General features: G+C 42.6%; 1 pseudogene; it reads left to right on the top strand.

Annotated features, from left to right (window-relative positions):
- Window positions 1-8920: 8920 nt before the first annotated feature.
- LOC131758062 (recombining binding protein suppressor of hairless-like) lies at window positions 8921-10381 on the top strand (annotated as a pseudogene).
- Window positions 10382-22991: the final 12610 nt, after the last annotated feature.

Raw genomic sequence — 22991 nt, 5'->3', positions numbered from 1 at the left:
CGTGCCCCGGTCCGGGAAGATCCCACATGCTGCGCGTCCGGAGCCTGCGCTCCGCAATGGGAGAGGCCACAACAGTGAGAGGCCCGTGTACCACAAAAAAAAAAAAAAAAAAAAAAATGTTGATGGATTATTCTATGTACCACCAATAACTAATTATAAAACTCCATGAAAAAAATACCATTCACAAATGTGTCCAAACGAAAACAAAACAAAACAAAAAACCTAGGAACAAAGCTAAAGAAATGTACATGTACACAAAAGGACATTTGGATAAATAGAGAGATGTCTTATGCTCCAGGATGGAAATATTCAATACTGTGAATAAATCAGCACCCCATAAATAATATATAAACTCATGTCACCTCAGTAAAAAAACCAATCCAATTTTTCTTGGAACTCAATAAATGGATTCAAAAGTTCATCTGGAGGAGAATATGCAGAAGAATTCTAGTAAATTATTGCAAAAGAAGTGTAATGAGAGGGTGGAAAACTTGCCCTAGATAAATCAAAATCTTCTCCAAGGTTATTTTAATTATAACATTGTGGTACTGTTACAGGGAAGATCAAATCGATCAATTGGACCTGAAGAGAGAATCTGGACATACACCTAGGCATGTATGGAGATACACATAAATAAAACTGTAATTTAAGTCGGTGGGAAATGTCTGACCTACTTGACTCATGTGTTGGGACAACTAACAATGTATTTAGAAAAAAATAAAGTCAGATCACTATTTTATAACAAACATCAAAACACACACACAGGGCTTCCCCGGTGGCACAGTGGTTGAGAGTCTGCCTGCCGATGTAGGGGACACGGGTTCGTGCCCCGGTCCGGGAAGATCCCACATGCCGCGGAGCGGCTGGGCCCATGAGCCATGGCCGCTGAGCCTGCGCGTCCGGAGCCTGTGCTCCGCAACGGGAGAGGCCGCAACAGTGAGAGGCCCGCGTACCGCAACCCCCCCCCACACACACACATATAATATATATATGAAAAATGTTTGAAAAATATATAGGAGAATAATTTTATAATATGGACTTGGGAAGCATGTTTTAAAGCAAGGCACAAAACCCCAAAACCATAAAGGAAAAGACGACAGATTTTAGTACAGTTAACATTTTTGTACGACAAACAAAGAAAGAAACAAAATACTACATTATGGACACTTGGTAATAGTATTTAAGACCTTGAGAACTTATTGTGTGTGAGACCCTGGGTTGCACACTTTCACTTATGCCATCTCATTTAACCTTCAAATCAAGTCTCAGAGGTAGCGGTGACCGAGCCCATTTTACAGGTGTAGAAACTGAGAATGGGAGAATCTAAGCATTTTGCCCAAACCTCACAGCTCAGAAGTGAGTAAGGATTAGAACTCCAACCTAACCTGACTCCTGCCCCCTCCTCCATCTCTCTCCGCAGGACAGCACATAATTCCTCATCCTCTAGAGTCACTTGACTTATTCTCAGCGGTTTTGATTTGTTTGCTTCTAAACAGCTGCTCTGTAAGGGTCTTTTCAGTATGTGTGTGGCTGTGTGTGTTCTGAAGTGAGCATGGATTCTGTCAAATGCTTTCTCATGAGCTCTTGTGGGAGACTTCCTCCTTGGTTTTTTAAATTTCCCTGGGGTGCCCTTATTATCAGCATAGTCTGGGTAAACCAGGAAGATCTGGGCATGGCCGCTGCAGTCTGGTCCTGCCAAGCCTACCTCCTCCCTTTCTCATTCACTCATGACAAGGAGGAAAAACAGTTCGGGTGAGCCCTCTGGAACTTATCTGATCCTTCTGTGGATGGGCTGGGCCGAGGCCCAACCTGACTGGCTCAGCCAGCTTGCCTTTCCATTTTGCTTTTCCTCCCTTTTTTTGGCTCACTCCTTTTCTGACTGATAGATGCGGGCTGTCCTGTGCTGCTGGGAGAGGGGCAGTCACCATTATTTAGAATGTCCTGGAAAGGCTTGTTGATTGTTAATAAGCCTCTCCTCACCACCCCGCCCCAACTGCTGAATCAGAGATTTAGCAAACCCTGTCCATCTTAGGCAGGATCTCTTCCCCTCCCCCTCAAACCTCCCTGGGCCTTCTTACTCCTAGTCCCCTGCCACAAGGTCAACTTCCACAAGCACAGAATTTATCACATTTCTCTTTTGCTTAAGAACCTGTAATAGTTCCCTCACTGAATTTTCAAAATGCAGTTCACTGGTGTTATACTGGGGACCAGGGAGGAAATATTAGGCTTTCTATTTGTATTGATTGTTAATCCAAAAATTAAGGAAGAAATTCAACTTCGGTAATACATATCTAATATAATGATTGTCCCTAGGGTCCTTGGTCCTTCGTCCTTCTGTCACGCGGTTTCCTGAATCATGCTCTATGTTGGCAATGTCATAATATGAAGGGACTAACAGAGGAAGGCACACTTCCATTTATTGGGAAGTATTGCAGTTTCCATTTGCCTGGTTACATGGTTGGATTTTCCAGTTCCTTTCCTCCCACCCCAAAAGATGTAGCTGAGAAAGGATTCTTGAAAATTGAACAAGCAGGACTGTTTAGATACAATCATAAAATTCTCTTTAAAAATGTCTTGGGGGGCTTCCCTGGTGGCGCAGTGGTTGAGAATCTGCCTGCAGATGCAGGGGACACGGGTTCGTGCCCTGGTCCGGGAAGATCCCACATGCCGCGGAGCGGCTGGGCCCGTGAGCCATGGCCGCTGAGCCTGCGCGTCCGGAGCCCGTGCTCCGCAACGGGAGAGGCCACAGCAGTGAGAGGCCCTCGTACCACCAAAAAAAAAAACCAAACAAACAAACAAACAAAATGTCTTGGGCTTCCCCTGGTGGTCCAGTGGTTAAGACTCTGCGCTTTCACTGCAAGGAGCACGGGTTCTATCACTGGTCAGGGAACTAAGATCCCACATGCCGTGTGCTGCAACCAAAAAAAAAAAAAGAGAGTCTTGTGGGATTTTCATTCTCCCTGTCTCCAGACCGCTAGCCTGGGAGGGCGTGATGGTGGCAAGCTTCTCTTTCTGTAAGCCTCCCCTCTCCTAGAGCTGGGAACGGGAGTGGGAGGAGAGCCAAGGCGTGGAGACTCCTTACTTGGCTGGGGCTGGAATAATCTGACTCTGTGCTCTCCAGACCTGGGAGATTTTTGAAGCTGTCTTTCTTTTGTGGGCACTTCTGTGGGTTCTCCGGGACTCCCGTGCTAGGTCTGCCCACAGCAACTCAGGGTGGCTGGGGGTGCAGCTCCTGCACCTTGCTGCATCCCACCCAGCCTCAGTTTCTATCTCCAGGGGTTCCCACCGCAGCTTCTTACCAGCTGGGTCCTCTCTGGCTGTAAGCTGCCATCTTGGGAGGATCCTTCTAAACCAATCCAGGCCAGTGTTCTTATTGCCAGTTCATGCCAGGTCCTGGTGATAGAGGGGCGTGCACTCCCACTTTGGACCCACCACTGGAGGAGGAAAGTGCAGTGACTTATCTGACTTGGCCACAGGGAGCCGGGCAGTCCACAGAGGCCCAGCAGTAGGTCCCCAACCAGGTTGAGGGTAGGAGGGCACTCCCTTCCAGCCCTCTCCCTTGGTGCAGGAAGTGCTATAGGCAACATCACTGTGTATATAATGGGCAACAACCCTGAGCCTGCTGTGGGGCTGCCTGGGTTCAGATCCTACCTCGGCCTCAACTGTTGTGTCAACTTGCAGAAATTGCGAAAAATCCCTGACCCTCATTTGCAAAATGGGGATAACATTAATGCCTGCCTAGTAGGGCTATCGTAAATGCAATATATTTCCAGCACTTGGAACAGTACTTAGCACTATAAAATACTTGGCACTATAAAATATTAGCTGTTATTAGACACATCATCCTTCTTGATCACCATTCTAGTTAAGTTTATTAATACATCATGGACTTAATGGATAAAAAGAGAACGCTCATTCATCTTATCTAATATTACATGACCTTCTAGTAACAAATGATTCCAATTAGGTTTGATTAAATATGTATACCAAAGAAGTAATTTTTGCTAAATTTTAATAATTACATATATCCTCCTCAATGTAATTCTATTTCATTGGGGGTAAAATTTAAAATATTAAAAGAGTCAAAATTACCTCAAAAGTAAGCATTTTGTCTTATGAGACACATGAAAGCATTTGCAATTTTGTCATCTCTTGTCTAATTATTTCCACTCTGAAGACAAAGTGTACATTCAAAAGGTTTTTTGTTAAATGTGTGGCTAATTCTCAAGTCAGTATTTTCGGCCTGGACTTTTTTTCTGGAATTCAAGAACATTGCTTCCTATTAAAAAAAAATTAGCTGTTATTATTTTCCTAAAAACAAGACCTTTCGAGTAGAATTTTTCTAATACTTTATAATGAGATGGTGGCATCTCTGCAAGAGATGCTGCTTTTCCATTTGCAGTGGTAATACAGTGTTTCTTTCGAAAATTCATTAAGTTTTAAAAAAGAAGCCGATTTAAAGAAAAATGTGAAATTAGACAAAAGTACTGAAAGACATGATAATAGCTGTGAAGATGGTATACAATGATTGGTCTGTGGAAGACTCATTTCCAGTAGCTTTTTATTTATGTGTTTGTTTGTTTGTTTATTTATGGCTGCATTGGATCTTCGTTGCTGGGCGCGGGCTTTCTCTAGTTGCATTGAGCAGGGGCTACTCTTCGTTGCGGTGCGAGGGCTTCTCACTGCGGTGGCTTCTCCAGCTGCGGAGCACGGGCTCAGCCTCAAGGGCTTCAGTAGTTGTGGCTCGCGGGCTCTAGAGCGCAGGCTCAGTAGTTGTGGCGCACGGGCTTAGTTGCTCTGCGGCATGTGGGACCTTCCCGGACCAGGGCTCGAACCCATGTCGCCTGCACTGGCAGACGGATTCTTAACCACTGTGCCACTAGGGAAGTCCCTCCAGTAGCTTTTGAACTCATGGTGGTACCCTAAGACTTTAACGAGCCTGACAACTATCCCTCCTGCCCCAGAAGCTCCCATGGAAATAGCTTAATTTTTTATCTGAATTCATCAACATTTTCTCCAAAGGGTATTTTTTTTTTTATTGAATACCTTCTTCAGTTAAAAACGAAACAAAAACTTGAGCATGCAACCCACATATATGTTATTTGTTTAAAATTTGTAAATTGTATTTATACATGAGACAGAATCGTGTAGTAGTTATAAATGTAAACTCTGTAGCTAGACTCTGGGGTTCAAATCGCAGCTCTGCCACTTCTCAGCTGTGTGACATTGAAGGGATCACTTGACCTGTCTGTGCTTATAAAGTACAAATAATAATATCTATATATGTAAGCTCTTAGAACATTGCCTGGCATAGAAGAAGAACTCAGCAGTTACATTATCTAGTATTATGATAACTGTGCAATAGAAATCTTAAGATCAAGATAAAAATAAATAGGAATAAAAGGTCCAATATGTCCCTTAACAGTCATGTGAACCATGGGGTGCAATCACCCCCAGTTTGGAGACTGCTGGCTTCAGCAATGGTAAGAACATACCATGTCCCTAAGTATTCTGAACCTTGAGGTACCTTGTAAAGCTTGGAGGACTGTGGGTGGATTTCCCTACATCTGGATTATGGGCATTCTCATTTCTATGCAAACCTCCTGGTTTTGCTCTTGTAAACAATAATCAGGTCAGGCTGACTGGGGCCAGGGAGTCCTTGGCCTCTTGGCTAGACCTGCCCAATCACTATTCCGGATGGAGCAGTGCCTGGGCTTTACTTCTTGCTTTGCACGTGCTACCCTAAGGCTTAGGCAGCACCCACCCAAGGCCAGGAAGACAGTGGCCCATAGGGACAGCTGCATGTCAGTCTGTGCTGTGAAACCAGCCATCATTTCAATCAAATGTGATAACAGCTGATTAAAGCATTTCTACCTAAAGACTGGTTTGTAGCACGTTCACACGGACTGAGTCCCCTGCTGCCAGCAGCTGTTCTTCTTGACACGGGGCCAACGGCAGGACTTGGGAGGGTCCCCTCAGATGCGCCAGTAGCCAGGAAGCTGATGGCCCCGGAAATGCTGAGAGCGGCTGGCTTCACCAGGACTGGTTGAAGGATTGGCACCTTTGAATCTGTCCAGGGAAAGGGCTGGTGGGCTCTGTGTGAACAACTGGGAATAGTAAACCCAGTGGGAAGTGGATCTAGTTACCAATAGCAGATCTCAGTGGATCTACAGAAATTGCCCCCAAATTCCAGCTGCTTTAGGTCAGATAATTTTCAAGTTGAAAAGGCCCTACAGACAGACCATCTAGTGGATCCCAAACCTGGCTGCTTACAGTGTCAACGGGGACCTCCCCAGTCAGACCTCCCTCTTGCACAACCCAGAGGTAGCTTTACCCTGAATTTGCTGATTATAAAAACCATCTGTGAAGTTTGGGGCCCAGTAGGTCTGGGATGATGTTCAGGAATCTGTATTTTTAAAAAGTGCCTCCAGTGATGAGCTGGAATGGGTGGATGCTGGTCATCACTGAGGCTTGCTTGAGTGGCTTGAGCACTGGAGTTAGAGCTGAAAGACCATAGGGCCAACCCTGGTGGTGCCACCTCCCAACTGTGTGACATTGGGTGAGACTTGTATCCTCTGTGAGCCTCATTTTCTTCATCTGCAGAAAGGGCATAAGAACAAAAAACTCCATTGATCTAACAGTAAACTCCCTTGATCTTGTGCCTATGAACCCGTAAAACGCTACACAGACATAGGACTTAAAGACCCATTCCAATGGCTCATCCAGCTTAGAGTTGGTCACCTCCAGCAACAGGGAGCTCATTACTTCTAGAGACAACCCCTTTTTCTTTGGGAAGCTCCTGGAGACAAAAGGTCCTTCCTTACTTTGAGCAGAAATGTGTTCTGTAGTATTTATCTAAGGAAAACGAAAACACGAACTTGAAAACATATAGCCATCCCCACGTTCATTGCAGCGCGATTTACAGTAGCCAGAAGCAACCTAAGTGCCCAATGATGGATGAATGGATAAAGAAAAACATGGTATATATAATGTGGAATAGTTTTCTGCCATAAAGAAAAAAGGAAATCACCTCATTTGAAACAACATGGCTGGAACTTGAGAGCATTATGCTAAGTAAAATAAGTCAGGTAGAGAAAGACAAATACTGTATGATCTTACTTATACGTGGAATCTAAGAAACAGAAAACCAAAACAAACAAGCAAGCAAACAAAAAACAAGCTCATAGATACAGAGACTAGATTGGTGACTCCAGAGGTGTGGGGTGGGGAGTAGGTGAAATGGGTGAAGGGGCTCAAAGGGTACAAACTTCCAGTTATAAAATAAATAAGTCAGGGGGATGTAATGTACAGCATGGTGACTATAGTTAATAACACTGTATTGCATATTTGAAAGTTGCTAAGAGAGTAGATCTTAAGATTTCTCGTCCTCCCCCCCAAAATTTTTTGTAACTGTGTGTGGTGATGGATGTTAACTAAGCTTATTGTGGTGATAATTTGCAGTACATACAAATATTGAATCATTAAGCTGTACACCTGAAACTAATATAATGTTTTTTTAAAATTTTTATTTATTTAATTAATTTATTTTTGGATGCATTGAGTCTTTGTTGCTGCTCGCGGGCTTCCTCTAGTTGTGGTGAGCGGGGGCTTTTCTTGTCGCGGAGCATGGGCTCTAGGCACGTGGGCTTCAGTAGTTGTGGCACGCAGGCTCAGTAGTTGTGGCTTGCAGGCTCTAGAGCGCAGGCTCAGGAGTTGTGGCACACGGGCTCAGTTGATCTGCAGCATGTGGGATCTTCCTGGACCAAGGTTCGAATCCATGTCCCCTGTAGTGGCAGGAGGATTCTTAACAACTGCACCACCAGGGAAGCCCCTACTATAATGTTAATGTCAGTTATATCTCAATTAAAAAGAAAGAAATTTATCCCCAGTCACCAATAATCCTCCATCTTATCACTCAGTTTTTATGTTATTCACAGTACTTATGAGTATCTAAATTTGTCTTGTTTATTTACTTGTTTACTTGCTTGTTATCCATCTCCTATTAGGATGCAGTCTCCATCAGGGTAGGGACTGTGTTCACCACTTGTGTCTCTGGTACCCAGAACAGTGCTTGATACACAAGAGAAGATCCATAAACTCTGGCTGGATCAGGAAAACAAAGCAAAACAAAAAGTCCCAGAAATCTGTTCCCTTCAATTTTCTCCTGTTGGATTTAATTCCTCTTTTTGGGAGGTTACGGACTAAATTTAATCCCTAATCTGCAGATTAGCCCACTGAATAATTTAAGATAATCATATCCTTTTCCACCCCCTCCATACCTCACAACTCGAAGCTTTTCAACACACTGCCGACTGAGAAAGTCCCTTTATGAATAGGCAAGATCCCCAAAATCACTATAGACATGGCTACGTTCCAGCAAAGCTGGAGAGATGGATTCCAGGGTAGGTAATTCAGGAAGATCCATTTGCTTCTAGTTAATTAAATCACTTATTTACATTAATCACCAGCATTACGGGAGCTACTTACTAAAATATTTACTGAGTCCAGGCATAACATTTATGGAGCCCTTTTTATGTGCAAGGCACTGTGCTAAGTGATTTGCTGGCCCTTAATTCTATACAATAAACCCTGAGAGAAAATGCTAGTGTCATTCGCATTTTATAGATGAGGAAACTGAGGATCAGAGAGGTTAAGAGAGTGCCCAAGCATGCAGCCAGCAAGGGACACATTTGGGCTCAGCTCTGGCTGACTCGAAAGTCCACATGGGTGGAAGATGGCACCTGCTGTGACAGGTCATTGAAATTATGAAAGTATCATTGAAATGGAAGCATTATAGCTCTTCAGAACCATTATGCTCTCAAAAGGAAAGGAGAATGATACAGATACACTGGCTGAGGTGTTTTGAGGTGCATCGAAGTGTTCCAGCCTGTGGCTTACCTTAACATGTTCTTGAAGTACCATGGCATGGATTAAAAGAAAATTTGGTGAGTGGCTTCCACCTAAATGATTTACTAGGGAAGCTATGTGAAATTATTTAAAGGAGCAAGGGGATCAAACAGTACTTATTCTTCATGCAAAAGTTGCACAGAAGTCATATGGAAATGAAAAAAGATTTTTTTGCCCTCCTCCTTGTGTGTATCTTATGGGCAGTGGATGGAAGGAAAAAAAGAACAAACGGAATGCGATGGTTGTTCTGAACAAGAGTCTCAACCCTGTGCATTTATTAGAATAGGAAATAGTGACCAAGAAATGCAGCAGCTAAACTGGGAAGGAAAGAACTGTTGCATGGCCAAAACATTGTATATATCTGACTCAGACAAGAGAAAGCACTTCATGCTGTCTGTAAAGATGTTCTATGGCAATAGTGATGACATTGGTGTGTTCCTCAGCAAGCGGATAAAAGTCATCTCCAAACCTTCCAAAAAGAAGCAGTCATTGAAAAATGCTGACTTATGCATTGCCTCAGGAACGAAGGTGGCTCTGTTTAATCGGCTTCGATCCCAGACAGTTAGTACCAGATGCTTGCATGTAGAAGGAGGTAATTTCCACGCCAGTTCTCAGCAGTGGGGAGCATTTTACATTCATCTCTTGGATGACGATGAATCAGAAAGAGAAGAATTCACAGTCCGCGATGGATACATCCATTATGGACAAACAGTCACACTTGTGTGTTCAGTTACCGGCATGGCACTCCCAAGATTGATAATTAGGAAAGTTGATAAGCAAACCTCATTACTGGATGCAGATGATCCTGTGTCACAGTGCCATAAATGTGCATTTTACCTTAAGGATACAGAAAGAATGTACTTGTGTCTTTCTCAAGAAAGAATAATTCAGTTTCAGTCCACTCCATGCCCAAAGGAACCAAATAAAGAGATGATAAATGATGGCGCTTCCTGGACAATCATTAGTACGGATAAGGCAGAGTATATACATTTTACGAGGGGATGGGCCCTGTCCTTACCCCAGTCACACCGGTGCCTGTTGTAGAAAGTCTTCAGTTGAATGGCAGTGGGGATGTAGCAATCTTGAACTTACAAGACAGCAATTCACTCCAAATTTACGAGTGTGGTTTGGGGATGTAGAAGCTGAAACTATGTACAGATGTGGAGAAAGTGTGCTCTGTGTTGTCCCAGACATTTCTGCATTCCGAGAAGGTTGGAGATGGGTCCGGCAGCCAGTCCAGGTTCCAGTAACTTTGGTCCGTAATGATGGAATCGTTTATTCCACCAGCCTTACCTTTACCTACACCCCAGAACCGGGTCCACGGCCACATTGCAGTGCGGCGGGAGCAATCCTTCGAGCCAACTCCAGCCAAGTGCCCCCTAATGAGTCAAACACAAACAGCGAGGGGAGTTACACAAATGTCAGCACAAATTCAACCAATGTCACGTCATCTACAGCAACAGTTGCGTCCTAACTACCGTCTTTTTGCTAGGACTTACACTGACTTGAGTGCGGCAAAATGTTGACCAAAAAAGAAAGAAAAAAATGAACAATCTTTTGTGATTTCTTGGGAAAACTTTTCATACCCGGTGATACTATTCAAAAACCCCATTACCTGCAAGTGCTGATTTGAAGTCCAGAAGCCACAGTAAAACAGACAAAAAAACTCATCAAAATGTACAAACTTTTGGAAAAAAAAAAAGTCCACATGCCCATGATCATGGCCTTGCCTCCTGAGCTGGTGGTTTTCATAATGGAGGGAAAAAGAAGAAGTAGAGCTTGTTCTCTTATTTATTGGCTTATCTCTCTTTGCCTTTGGAATTTTTCCTATTCAGGCAAGAGCTAGATGCCCCGGAGACACAGAGGACACCCAAAGTTTACCGAATCCTCATCAGACTCATCGGAAGAGCTTTGAACTTCCTTCAGGGAAAACGTTGCATCTTCTCTGTTTGTATCCTGCTCCAGCCTTCCCTTAAAAGGTTGAGTTTCACAACTCTTGAGCTACTTGTAGGCTTGGAGTGAGACAGGTGTAGAATCCCTTCCTGTCCTCTCCTTGTTCTTCTCAACAGACTGGGGTCAACTCCCACTCATTTCCCTGCCGAGTGGCTCCTGGGTGGGCCTTGTTGAGAAAGAGCCACCTGGCTTTGGAGCAGCAGTTTCTGTCACCAGGGCCAGCGTGCTGCCCCATGGAGGCTGCAGGGCTGGGTGTCCTGGTGTGGCTTCTCAGACAGATACTTCTCCTCCACTCCAGGCCAGCCCGCCAAGAAAAGCTTTCCTGAATTGAGTCGAAAGGCACATCAGGTTGTCGCCTATGAAAATCATGCCAACCCAACACATGTACACTCAGCTACCTGCCTCTAGGTGTCAGAGAGGGTTCATCTTTTAGCTGAAGTTGTAAAGGGCAGGTTCTTTTTAACTGAATGTAAGATGAGGAAGTGCTTTGTAGCTTGGAACTTAAGGTTGTGCACAGGGAAATCAGTAGTAAGGATTGCTCACCAATCAGGATGAGGAAGTTAGACTGAGGACTTTTTCCTTCAGGGTGCAGTCCTTGTTGGAAAATTTATGTCAACTCCACTCAGCATACTTTTCCTGGACCAGACAATGAACCAAAACAGGAACCCTGTTTGGTGTTAACTCACAGCAGCCACCAACTCCCCTGAGCTTCTCGTTGCCTGTCTATAAAACTGGCTACTGGGTGGGAGGTATTTCCCACTACCATGGTGGTGGTGAGGAGGTAACCAATGAAAGAATTTGGGATAAAGGATAAAGGATTTTATCCTGACAAGGATAAAATGTGGTTATTGTTGGCTAAAGCAAATTCATTTCTTTGGTCCAAACTGATGGATGCTTTCAAGATGATCACTTCCTTTAGGTTTTTAAACTTAGGAGCTGACACTTAGAAGTCTGGGCTGATTAGCATATCTTTGGCATCCCTTGTTGCTTGCCTGAAAAAAAACCCCAGGAGCAAAGATATAAGGCAAAGTCTACTTTGAACACAAAGAAACAAAGCAAAAAAATCAAAACCAACAGGAACCTGTTCCTGAGCCAAACGCACACTGAATATTACTATTATTTTTTATGGTAAAAAATAGAGCCAAACTGTTTCCTCTCATCACACTGACACAAAGAAGCTTAAAGAAGCTCAGGTAGATATTCTAAAATGATTCTAATATGATATGCTCATACCTAGGATTCTAAAATAGTCTCTGAACTAGAGCTAAACCAAAGTGATATTTCATTCTGAACTTACTGATACTAGGAAGTTGGCCATTCTATTTACAAGAGTAGGTTTCATTTGTTTGTTTTCAATTTGAGGAAAAATTTCCACACAGGGAAATGTACAAATCTGAAGTGTACAATTTGGTGGGTTTCGGCAAATGTATTATAAAAATATGTGTATCTTATATTCCAATCAAAGTAGCTTCAAACCTACAGGAAGTTTCCTCATGTCCTTCTGGTCAGTCCCCATCCTAGAGATTACTAACCACTGTTCTCTCTTCTAACACTGTAGATTAATTTTGTCGGTTCTTGGCCTTTCTTATGAGCAGAATCATATAGTACATGCTCAGCGTAATGTATTTGATATCCAATCATGTTGTTGTGCATTATCAGCAGTTATTCTTTTTTCATTGCTGAATAGTATTCTCTTATGTGAATGTACTACAGTTTGCTTATCCATTCTCCTCACAGACTTTACTTCTACAAGTCATGTAGAGGTTGTAATAAATAAGTAGCCCATTTATTCATTGGGCAAGTGTTTTCAAGATCTTTCTCTATGCCAGGCACTGTTGGAGATGCTGGGAGGCTTTAATGAGCAAAATGAAGCTCCTGCCCTCATAGGACTTTTATTCTAGTGGGGAGACAAACAATATATAATCAAAGAAATAAATAAGATAGTAGTGAGAAATGCTATGAATGTAGTAAATCTGAGTGATGGCATGAAAGTGACGTGTAAGGATACTGGGTCTTCTTTAGATTGTGTGGCTGGGAAAGGCCCCTCTGAGGTGACTTGGCTGACACTGGGGTGATACAAAGGTCGCCAGGTGAAGACTCAGAAAGTTTTGGGGCCAAGGGGACAACAAGTGGAAAGGTCATAAGGTGGCACTGAAAGGGACACATCGGTTTAGAAGAAACAGGAATGAGCCAGTGTGACTGGAGTGAAGTGAGCAAGGGTTGAGGTGGTGAGAGATGGCCAGAGAGGAGGAGGAGGTTAGAAGCAGGAGTTGCGGAAAAGGAGTTTGGGTTTTATTCTAGGAGTGATGGAAGGCCATTGGAAGGTTGAAACAGGAAGTCACACTGTCTCATTTACATTTAAAAAATAGCCGTTCTGTCCAGTGGGGAGGAGGGGAGGATCAGTGAGATCAGTTAGGAGGCTTTTGGAGGGAGTGTGTGAGATGATGGTGGTTAGGGTAGTATCATCAGAGAGGGGTAGAGGGGCACTGATGAATCAGGTGGGGAGAGGGGATGGGGCTGTGATGGAAAGAGAGGAACCAAAGATGACCCCTAGGTCTTTGGTCTGGGCAGCACCATCTTCTGAGATGGGTAAGATGCAGGTGGTGGTGATGGGGCTATTGAGAGAGAAAGGATCCAGAGCTGTGTTTTGGCTGTGGCAGTTTAAGATGCCTGTTAGACCTCTTCAACTGGAGATGTCCTGTGGACAGTTGGATATGCATAATCTGGTGTTTAGTTGAGAGACAAAGGCTGTAGACAAAAATATGAAAGCCCTCAACATATGATGTATGTATATATATATATATATATATTTTACCAGCATTGGCATCCCAAGAAGGGCATTTAATCTTTTTTTAAATTAATTAATTAATTTATTTATTTATTTATTTTTGGCTGTGTTGGGTCTTCGTTGCTGTGCGCAGGCTTTCTCTAGTTGCAGAGAGCGGGGGCTACTCTTCCTTGCGGTGCGTGGGCTTCTCTTGTCATGCAGCACGGGCTCTACACACGTGGGCTTCTGTAGTCGTGGCACGTGGGCTCAGTAGTTGTGGCACACAGGCTATAGAGCGCAGGCTCAGTAATTGTGGCGCACGGGATTTGTTGCTCCGCGGCATGTGGGATCTTCCCGGACCAGGGCTCAAACCCGTGTCCCCTGTATTGGCAGGTGGATTCTTAACCACGTGTGACCAGGGAAGTCCCATATGATGTATATTTAGGGCTAGGGGACTAGATGAGATCACCTAGAGAGAACAAAGGGTTAAAGACTGGGTCCTAGAGAAGAACCAGAGGAGGAAACTGAGCAAATGATACATGTGGTCCTGTTATTAATATCGTCTCTATGGTTCTTTAAAATTCTCTAGGGACTTTGACATGCGTTTAGTGATTTGGGCTTTGTGACATTCCTGTGAAAAACTCAGTAGAACCTTTGTTGCAAATTGAGCTAAGCCAATTTGGTTACTCACAGATATTAGGCTCTTTTTGATTTATCTTGGAACCCTTAGGAGTTAGAGGTAAGTGAGGGTTAGATACTGAAAGGGAGTAAGGAAGTAAGTACCAGAGCAAAAGTTACTACAAGGATAGATATTTATTTGCCTATAGGCTCAGAGGAGGCCTACAGAATAGTCTTAGAGCAGTTCTGCAAGCTCTGTGAAGCCCTAGCCCTCTGTCCCTTTTGGTGCTCACAAAACACCTCCATAAGAGTTCTCTTGAACAGACCATGACACTCTGTGCCAGGGGTGGGCACAGGACATTTTAGGGATCAAGCTTCTGGTGCCATCCTTGAGGGTTAAGCGTGAAGGATCAAGTAAGCACAGGAAGCGTTTCAAATATTTTATCTTGAATATTAATTTATATTTTGAATATCACTTTATATTTTGAATATCACTAATGTTATCAATAGAGCCCATTTGGTATATCCTTTCTTTATGCTGATTAACAAATCACTAAGTACCCCCAATAGAAACTCTTGTCTGACATTCATTATGTGGATCAGCAGAGCCAAATAATGTGTTGTCATGAGCGGACAAGAAATTAGAGGAAGTGCTGATGGTCCTGTTCTCTGGGCTGGGGTATTTGCGGTGTAGTGATAGCTTACCAGGCCTAGAGTGTGCCTACCTAATCAAGGTGACTGAGTGGCCCTCCCTCATTCACATCACACTGGCTTTGCTGAAGTATTTCAAAGTAACTTATTAATACTATAATAAGATTTGTACAATTAAAAATCAATCTCAGATAATAGAGTCAAACTTGGAATAGTAATAATAATAAAACAGATACTAATCACTGAACCCTTATTCTGCACAAGGTGCTGAGCTAAGTTCTTTGCATAAGTGGTTCATTTAATTCTCACAACAACCCCATGAGTTAGCTGCTATTGCCTTCATTTTACATAAGAGAAAACAGAGACTCAGAGAGTGACCTGCCCAAGGAACCTGGCTAGTGTGTGGCAGAAAATGACTTTGAACTTGGCTCTGTCTGATTTTACAGTGTGTGTTGTGACCACAGTGCTATGAGGTTTGGGTCCAAGACCGGGATTTGACACTTGCCTTAGGAAAAGTTGCTCATCTTGCTATGCTTCAGTTTCCTAATCTGTAAAATGGGAGAGGGAGAAATAATGAACTGGCTGATGCATGTGAAGGAGTTTCATAAACTGTAAATGCTTTTGTGTAAAGTCTCATTGTTTGCACAACCGGGATCCTATTCTGAGTCCCTCACTTAAGTGTCCACAGTCTTCCTTGATGACAGGAGCGTGGCTGGGCGTGTTTTGTGCAGTGTCCAGCATAACCCCTTGGCCCGATCTTCCCTTGGCTGTTCTGCGGCCTGGGCTCGGGGCCCAGCATCCCAGAGCCCATGGCATTTTCTTGAAAGTCATTGCGTGAATAACAGTTCCTCCCTGTTTCTTAGAAACAGCCCCAGGCCATCCTCCTTGAGTGGGCAAGGTTGCATCCTGGTGATGGATGTGCCAACTGCAGTCTTCCTCTGGCAGGTGCTGGACATCTTCAGGGGCACATGGATGTGTTATGAGAGGGCTTGTAGTGTGGGGAAAGATGGTTCAAATGCGACCCCTGGCACACCGTTCACTCATTCACTCAACACATGTGAATTTACCATCTACCACTAGGTGGGGAGAACATGATGGTGAATAAACTAACATGGCTCCGTCCATGGAGCTAATGGCCTATCAGGGGAGAGAGACAACTAAACACTTAGAATAAATAAAGTGAGCCAAGAATGCATACAAAGTACATGGAAAGCCAACTTAGCACAGTTTGGGGGAAGTCAGAGAAGGCTTCCTGGAGGAAGGGATATTTAATTTGAAGGAGTTTACCTGGTAAGGAAAGTGAGGTGATGGGAGAGACTTCTTTTTAGGGGCTTTTGGATGTGATTTAGGCTTCATAGCTTAGATGCACCTGCGTGAGAATTGGAAGGCACCTGCATGGTGCCATGCTTAGAATAGCATTGCTGGTTTTTCTGCAGTGTGTTCCAGTGTCTAGGCACCAGCTTATTGAGAGTCAAGAGGCGGGGTATGGGCTGTCTGTTTTTTGCTAAGTTGGATCTCTCAGGTGTGGTGTGGCTCTAAATCTAATACTTAATGCTTGAAGAGGTATGTTCCTGGAGCCAGCAGCTTCAGGAGTGCTTCTTTAGTCCTGCTTTCCTGATGTTGGCAGATGTGGCAGCTCCCTGGCAGCCTGGTTCTGCAGTGTCATCCTGGCACCATTCCTGGGGGTCTGGTCTTGAGCCCATTGCTCCAGCCCATCTAATGATTTTTGTTAATTCTTTTTTCTTTTTTTTTAAATTGGGGTATGATTGACATATAAAATTCTATTAGATTCAACATAATGATTCAATATTTGTATATATTGTGAAATAATCACCGCAATAAGTGGAGTTAACATCCATTACCATACATAGTTACAAATTTCTTTTCTTGTGATGAGGACTTTTAAGATCCACTCTCTTAGCAACTTCAAATGACAATACAGTATTATTAACTATAGTCACCACACTGTACATTGCGCCCATGACATTTATTCTATAACTGGCAGTTTGTACCTTTGACTCCCGTTTTGCTCAACTCCCAGCCCCTCTGTCTGGCAACTACCAATCTGTTCTCTGTGATTTTTCAGGTTTATTTACTGGTCTTTGCTATTGTTAGAAAAATCTTGTATTTTATGGGCAATTATTTAGTGATGTAATTGAAGAGCTTCCACTCTTTGTAAAATATCTTTTTTAGTCTTTTCCTCAGTATTTTCTAATAATATTTCCATTACACATTTTGTTTTACCATTTCTTTATCTAAAGGTGTTTTTTGCTTTTGTGCAAGAATCCAAGATTTATTTTAATAGCTGGCCAAATGTATAAGCACAGATCTGTTTAAATTTATTTAAACTATTTTTAAAATTAAAAACAATAATTACAAATAATTATAAATTTCTTATTGGACATTTAATTCTGTGTTTAGGCAACTAATTTTATTAATTTTTTTGACCATTGAAAGAAAATTTCTTATCGAATCTATTATGCACTTGCTGAAAATGTCTCAATATTGTCCACTTTATCATCTTAATTTTTTTTTAACACAGTGATCTGCTGCAGGAAATTGCAATTGCTTTTCATCATCCTATTTTGTTGTACTCTTCTGATTGTAGTTCTAGCTACTGCATCACCACTTGATTCAGCAACATTAGTACACTTTTATTTAAAATTTGCCCATACTTCTTTAAACTAGAAAAATTACATTATAATTTTAAAAATAACTATTTTTATTTAATTCCCAATTATGATTGACACAGATATCTTTGGACTTATTATCTGCAGAAACTATTTTAATAAACAGATTACAATGTTACATAGGTGCATAGGGGAAAAAAAGAACATTGAACTGAAGCAATTCATTGATGAGTTTACACATAAAAATAACATCTATGCCTTATGTGTGTTAATGAATCAAATTTGGGTCGGCTTGTCTGAAGTGCAGCAAAGCCAATCTATTGACATCAGGTTGTGGCAAAGGAAAGTATAGATAGCATGCTATCTTTATTGTAGGGTGCCCAGCAAGAAGAAGGAGCAGCTCATGCTCAAAAGACTTGAACTCTCAGATGGCTTTTAGTGGAAGGGTTTTAAAGGTGGTGTGAGGGAGAAGGTCACAGGGTGAGTGATAAGCTTCTGTACAATCCTCTGATTGGCTGATGGTGAGGTAACAGGGTGGTATTTCAGGAATCTCAATGATCAGTTTTCTGGTTCCAACCAGTTTGGGGTCTACATGCTGGTGGTCAGCATGGAGTTAAACTATTCCACCTGGTGGGGATTTTAGTATCTGCAAAACAACTCAAGGATATGGCTCAGGATATTATCTACAGCACTTGAGGAGGAACTAAAGGACCTTGACTTTGTTTTATGGCTAAACTATTATTATTTTGTCTTGCTTGATTGTTTTTCTTTGTTTCTGTATTTTTTCACTTCCCTGATTAAGTTTGCTCTTTGGAACTCAAGGAAGACCTAGAAGGCTAAAGCTTTTCTTCAAACTCGGGGTGGAGGTCTGTCCCCTGGAAAGCCCTGCAGAGTTCTGCTGAGTTTCATGTGCACTACAATATTATCTTATGTGATACAGTGGCTAAGTGAAACGTAGCTTTAGCAAAATAATAACTGTGTCAATGGGAAAACAAGACTGTTTCTCACTCTAGTGAGACTGTCCTATAGTAGCCTCATTTCAAGAGCTCAGTAACTACATGTGGCTGGTGTCTCCCACCTTAGAGGATTATGAATCTATTTATTATATAGTATTCTAAATATCAGGTTGAGGAATTTGACCAGTATCTTGGGCAAAGGGGTCACTCATGAACTTTTGCAGAGGGTGCTGGGAAGGTTAAGTGACGTAACGTACATGGTGGACTGGGGGCAGGAGACTCCAAAGGCCAGGCAGGAGCAAGAGCAGAAATCTGGGCTTGGGTTCATAAGGGTGTACAAAGATGATGGGAACACAGAGGAGAAGGGGAGTTAGGAGCTACAGGGAAGGAAGAATCACCAGGCCTTGGGAGACTGGATGGTAATGGGAAAAAATGAGTTTTCCAGTCAGTAGCTGGAGAAGAGAGGGATTAGGGACCCTTACCTAGAAGTTGAGTTTAATTTGATCCTATTCAACTTGATATTTATTTTTATGTCTGCTCTGTCCCAGCCCTGTGTCTGTTCGTGGGGGTCACAGTAGTGAATACCAAGGGCTCAGCTGAGATGGAATGAGAACATCTGTTATACTGACTTTATGAACTCAATGCTTGGAGGAAATACTGAAGGAATAAAAACGAAAGAGTTAAACCCTAAATAAATTTCACTTTGCTCCCCTTCATCTCCCTCTGTCTTGAGAAGGTACTAATTCTTCTCGAAGTGCCCGTGGAACATATTTTCATGAAGAATTTTCCACCTAGATGTGGTTTTTAATGACTCAAGTTTCAAAGATCTGGCTGGACTGTGTATCTGCTATGTATACTTCTACCCTCAAATCAAACATCCTACTATATATAAATTTTGGAGAGAAAGCAGTTTACAAAACAAGATTTCAGTAATCATGTTTTCTTTTTTGGAGAGGTGGGTAAAACAAAATGAAACCAACATGCAAAGACAAAAAAGAATGGACAAGGTGCCCAGAAGAAACTATAGCCATGGAGATAGTGACTCTGGGTCACTCGCTCACTGCCATTCTGGTTACCCAAACGTAAACAGTGGTGAAGTCTAGATATTAAAATATGACTTCTGATTTGTTTTCTTTGCCTTTCTCAATAATCTAAAATGTGAATGTATTTTGAGAAAAATCAGGAGTAGAACAGTAAAAGCTGATGAAACAAACTGAGAAGAGCCTCCCATGGTTCTCAGCCTCACTCCAGTGATTCCAGCCCTCAGGCCGTAGACTCCTTGGTCAAAGAGGCATCATCCAGGGTGTTTTGGGGCCTGAAAAAGAGGCCAGGGACCCAGGAAAATAAGAGGGTGGTGCGAGGTCTGAATGTCATGAAAGGGGCTGGAGCACAGAGGGAGGAGAGGCTTGGAGACAAGATGGAGAGGGGGCTGCTCAGGGCTGGGAGGGGAGTGGAGGCAAGTGCTGGGAGTCAGCCTGTGTCACTGTGAGCAGTTCGGACTTGGAGAGAGGAGCCAAAGGCAGTTGGAAGCAGTGGAGTACCAAGATCAGAATTAGTTTTTAGTAAGTCAACTAGTGGCAATACAGAGACTGTGTGTGTGTGTGTGTGTGTGTGTGTGTGTGTGTGTGTGTGTGTGTGTAGGGGGTGTGGGGTGGGAGAGCCCAAAGACAGGGAGACCAGATAGGGAGCTGCTGAACTAGTCAGGAGAATGATGATGAAGATCAGACAGAGGGGAGTGCTGGGTTTCTAAGTTTTCAGAGTCAACAGAATTGATCACCATGATCTCCTTTTGGGAGAGAAATGTGTCTTATCAATCTTTGTATTCCTAGTTTTCTAGCACAGTATCACACATGCATTCCTTCCCTCTGTCAGCCCTTCATGCATCCATCCAACTAATACTAATTAGGGCTTATTGTGAACCAGGTACTTGCTGGGCTTGGATCACTCAGATGCCGCCATTCCATGGGGGTGGGGACAGACATTAAACAAGTAAACAAACAAACAGAAAATGTGATAATTTTCAATTCTATTAGCAAGTTCTATAAAGAAAATTAGAACAAGGGATTGTGACAGTGGGTTTGGGGTAGAGACAGGAGGGCCTCCCATTTCATGGGACTGAGACTTGAAGGAGCCAGTCACGCAGCTGTCAAGACCCCTCCTGCCATTATTGATGCATATTTTGGGCATTATTGATGCATGTTTTGAGGATACACACTTGGGGCAAGACTAGGTGCTCTTTTTCCTTTTTATTTACTTTTTAAAGTTGAAATGGCTTGAAGTCAAATCTCAAGGGCATGGCTGGGTAGACTTATATACTTCAACTTGTATAGAAGTATAGACATTTTGCTTATTATTTTTAACATTTTACTTATTATTTTCATGTATATGGGTCACTACCACCTAGATCATATATAAAACATTTCCAGCTCCCCTAAAGATTTCCTATGCCTTTCCCAGTGAATAACCCAAAAGTAACCTCTTCTGACCATCATTATCATCAAATTTGCTGGTTCCCTACTTGGTGTAAATGAAATCATTTAGTATGTACTTTTTTTGCATCTTGATTCTTTCACTCAGCATTGTACCTATGAGATTCATCCATATTGCTGTGTGTAACAGTAGTTTGTTTTCACTGCTGTACAATATGCATTGTACAAATAGATCACCATTTAAAAAATCTATTCTACTGTTGATGGGCATTTGGTTTGTTTCCAGCTTTGGGCTATTACAATTACAATTGCTATGAATATTGTTGTGTATATCTTCTGGTGAACATGAGCACTCATTTGTATTGGTTTTATACCTAGGAGTGGAACTGCTAGCCCAGAGGGTGGGCACAGATTTAACTTTAAGAGACACTGGCAAATAGTTTTCCAAAAGGCTTGGAGCAATTTGCACCCAATCCACAATGAATGGGAGGTCCCGTTGCCTCACATCCTCAAGGAGAGATGCTTTGAATTATCTCATTTCCCCTATTTTGCAAATCAGGAACTGAGGCTCAGGGCTGCTAAATAAACCACCCAAGATAACATAGCTAGTGAGAGGTGGATCTCCACAAAAACCCAGATATTATTGCCAATTCAATATTGCCCACCACACCATACTGCATACGAGGATGCTAGGTAAACGGAATAGAACATGTGTATCCATGGAATTCTAAGGAAAATGCTATCAATGTTAGGCTGATTGGCAGAGTTGGAACTTTAACTTGGCCTTAAAGGGTAGAGGAAGAGTGAGAGCCCCTGGGCAGAAGCAGAGACTTGGCTAAGGGCAAGAAGAGGAGAATACACACTACATTATTCTATGTATGAGGTGCGTGATGTCAAGTAGCCTCTCTCATTTGAGAACAACTGTTCTTGTCTCAGTGACCTCCCTGGGTCCCTTGATTGCTGCCACAGTCTTAACCCCCAGGAGTGTCCATTCCTGGTTCAATATACAAACTTCCTCTTGTTAAAGAGAAAGCTCGAGCCTAACTGAGGCCACGTAATCTAATCCCCCTTTTTTACCCGCTGTCTTAGTCAGTTTGGGCTGCTATAATAAAAAATACCATAGACTGGGTGGCTTAAACAACAGACATTTATTCCTCACAGTTCTGAAGGTTGGAAGTTCAAGATCGAGGTCCCAGCCCTTGGGTGCCAGAACCTTCTTCCTGATTTGCAGACAGTCATCTTCTTGCTGTTCTCAAACAGCTAAGAGAGGAATCTTTTCCACTTCTTCTAAGGGCACTAATCTCGTCATAGGACTCCACCATCATGACCTCATCTAAACCTAATTACCTCCCAAAGGCCCCACCTCCAAATACCATGACATTGGGGATTAGGACTTCAAACATAACTTGGGGGAGACCCACACATTCAGTACACAGCACTCATTCCCTGTTCTGTTCAGTGGAACCCTATTTTATTCATGTTTATGCTCTTTTTATTCGTGTGAGTAAGTACAGCCTTTCCAATAAGACTTTAATCACCCTAAAGAGAGGGGCAGGGGTGTGCACCTCTTTTGGATGTCAGACAGTCCCCTGTGATTTTCTGGACGTATAGATAGTAGATTCAATGTTCACCTGTGTGACTCTTGGGCTGATGAAGTCACTCCCCCTGTCAGCTTATCCACAAGGTCTGATTCCTTTCTTCACATGTCTATGTATTGCAAGCTTGTGGTTTTTAAAGTCCCCATGTGAGAAACTTATCAGCTGTTTGGACTCCTGTGATGAATTAAATGAGGTATAATGATATTTTCCTCATCTTCATTATTATTTTTCATAGTTCAGTGTAGCTGGGAAAACTCATAAAACTAATTCTAATTAGTTGTAAGCTGGAAATTGTGTCTGGAAGAAGGATATTAAAAATTGCATGTAATTTCCTCTCCACTCCTACTTCCTAAATTCTGCTGTGTGCATTGATTACCATTTCCCTGGTTTTTGGCTCTGAAATTCCCTTTAAAATTGATTACAACTTGGCTTCCTTTCCTTCTCCTCCTAGTAGAGTTGTGGCTTTTCTATTTTAGGATTAA

The sequence above is a fragment of the Kogia breviceps genome, chromosome 6 (assembly GCF_026419965.1).
Source record: "Kogia breviceps isolate mKogBre1 chromosome 6, mKogBre1 haplotype 1, whole genome shotgun sequence".
Classification (NCBI taxonomy): Eukaryota; Metazoa; Chordata; class Mammalia; order Artiodactyla; family Physeteridae; genus Kogia; species Kogia breviceps.
The sequence above is the reverse complement of the archived record's forward strand: the minus strand, read 5'-3'. Positions and strand labels throughout refer to the sequence as shown.